This window comes from Podarcis raffonei, chromosome 9 (assembly GCF_027172205.1).
Source record: "Podarcis raffonei isolate rPodRaf1 chromosome 9, rPodRaf1.pri, whole genome shotgun sequence".
Lineage (NCBI taxonomy): Eukaryota > Metazoa > Chordata > Lepidosauria > Squamata > Lacertidae > Podarcis > Podarcis raffonei.
Window position 1 is genome coordinate 36,103,534 of NC_070610.1, and position 2,698 is coordinate 36,106,231.

Genomic DNA, 2,698 nt, shown 5'->3' on the forward strand with positions numbered 1-2,698 from the left:
GTTCAGTCCCACCCCTTCTGGGTTGCCTTTCAGTTTGCCCATAATATATAGGACAATTTTAGAGTTTTTGTTAGAGTACTCAGCTAGTATAAAGTGAAGGGGACAGCATTTTTATTTAACAGAAGGCACCAGACAGCTTATACTGCGGACAGGACTATCTTCTGACCTCTCTCAAAAGTTCTAACTCCCCAGTAGAGTTTCTCTCCTTGTTCTATGCTTCCTCAGAGGTTACTGTAAAATGCCTTTTGTGGGAGTGGGGAGCTTCTCCATCTGTTCTACAAATGCTTTCCTACTATATATGTTCAAATAGCTGGAAAAAAATGTCAAATAAGTCAGCATGCCTAACTGTTTTTTTAAATGACAACACAGGGAGGGGTAATTGAAGGCACACCTCTTTACCATGGCTTTTAACAGCTGATATATGGACACATTATATGTTTTTAACTTTGTGTTGTAATTATTGTAACCTACTCTGGCACCTTATAGTGAAAGGAAGGAAGATAGCTAGCTAGCTAGCTAGCTAGCTAGCTAGCTAGCTAGCTAAATAAATAAATAAATAAATAAATAAATAAATCTTGTTTTAGTTATTGGGGTTTTGTTTTTGCCTGTTTGTATAGAATTAGGGATTTTAAATCCTAACAAATAAGTAAACAAACAACAAAGTAAACTCCCTTTGTTGAGTTTCCCCAACCCTCCTGGTCTGGAATTCAGGAAGGATATGGAAAGATATAAGATATATGGGAGATATAAGCAGGACCATGGCTTTGTTGAAGCATGAATTTATGGAGCTTATTAAGAATAAATACTGCCAATATATAGTGAACTGATGAAAAAGATTTTGCTGCCCTAATATTAACAAGTCTGGTTTATCTTTGTGTGCGTGAGAAGCAAAACAAGAATTGTCTAGCAATGACACATTGTGATTCTTAGGCTGTAATCTTTTGCACATATCCTTTGCACATATCCTCACTGAACACCTCACTGAATAAACAGGTATAGGTTTGTCCTGCCATGCTGTTGTTGATAATGTAATGAGTTTGGAGTTAGTCTAAATGGGTGTTGGGGGCTCTCTTTTCCAATCATGTGATTCTGAACGCTGTGAGATTGATTATTGCAGAAAAGGGGACTGTCATAATGGTCAGACCAACTTGCTTGCTAAGTCAATAGCCTCGCCTGCTCTGTTAAGTATCTGCTTTGTACTATCAATTCTTTATTGATTAAAAAATTTGCATGTCTATACAAACATTATGTACTATCCCTTAACAGGTAAAAAAGAAAAGAAAAGAAAATTATATAAAATAGAAAATTTATAAAGAAAAAAATGTTAAAGAAGTAACAAAGATAAGAAACAAAGAAATCAAATTTTTAAAAAAGAGAAAGTTATTTACATAGTAAAAGTACTCATCAGCACAATCCTTTCCATCCTTCTCATTATACTGTTTGATATAATATTCTTTTTTACACAGGTTTACATTGTATAATATTATTTCTTTCTGCTTTGTATACATTCATTTGATCTTTTTCTTTACAAATATCACTCAATTTCTGCTAATATGGAGTTATTTGTACAATAAAGTTTTACGTAATTCTTAAATATTATCCATTCTCTAGTTTTTTTGTTTCGATATTCCTCTACCTGATCCCGTCAGTTTTGCTAATTGTAGTATTCTAACATGAGTATCTGCCAATCTGTAATCTCTGGGAGTATTTCATTCTTCCAGTTCCTTGCTATAAAGGTTCTAGCTGCTGTTATACCATACATAAACAATGTTCTTATATCTTTTTTAATTTCTGGTGGTAGTATACAAAGTAGCAAAATCTCTTGGGGTTTTTTTTAAAGGTGATTTTAAACAGTTTCTTAAACTCGTTATAAATATCATTCCAGTATTTGCCAATGGCTACACATGTCCCCAAGGGGACGCGGGTGGCGCTATGGCTTAAACCACAGAGCCTAGGACTTGCCGATCATAAGGTCGGTGGTTCAAATCCCCGCGACGGGGTGAGCTCCTGTTGTTCGGTCCCAGCTCCTGCCAACCTAGCAGTTTGAAAGCACGTCAAAGTGCAAGTAGATAAATAGGTACCACTCCAGTGGGAAGGTAAACGGCGTTTCCGTGCACTGCTCTGGTTTGCCAGAAGTGGCTTCGTCATGCTGGCCACATGACCCGGAAGCTGTATGCCGGCTCCCTTGGCCAATAAAGCAAGATGAACGCCGCAACCCCAGAGTCGGTCACGACTGGAGCTAATGGTCAGGGGTCCCTTTTACTTTTACCTTTACACATGTCCCCCACATATGATAGTATGACCCCCTCCTCTTTTTTGCATCTCCAAGTGGTTGATGTTTTCCCTTTATACATTTTAGCAAGCTTTGGGAGTAAGATGCCATCTATATACCATTTTCATGGTGTTTTCCCTGAGATTATAGGATGCTGTGAATTTAATGTCTGTTGTCCATAATCTCTCCCATTCCTCCATAAGTATCTGCTTCGTAATGTAAATTAGGGCAATGGGGTGCACAGAAACAAATGGCTGTAGAGTGTAGACCCTCCTGGAAGGTAAGCAGGAGAGGAAGTTTGTGTCTGAAAGAGAACAAAGGACAGTCCGTCTTGGGATTGGGGCAAAAATAAATAAATGCCTGACTTGCTCCCTATACTTGATCCCTAAAAAATGAATGTGAGAGAGCAGGATTTGTGGGAGTATT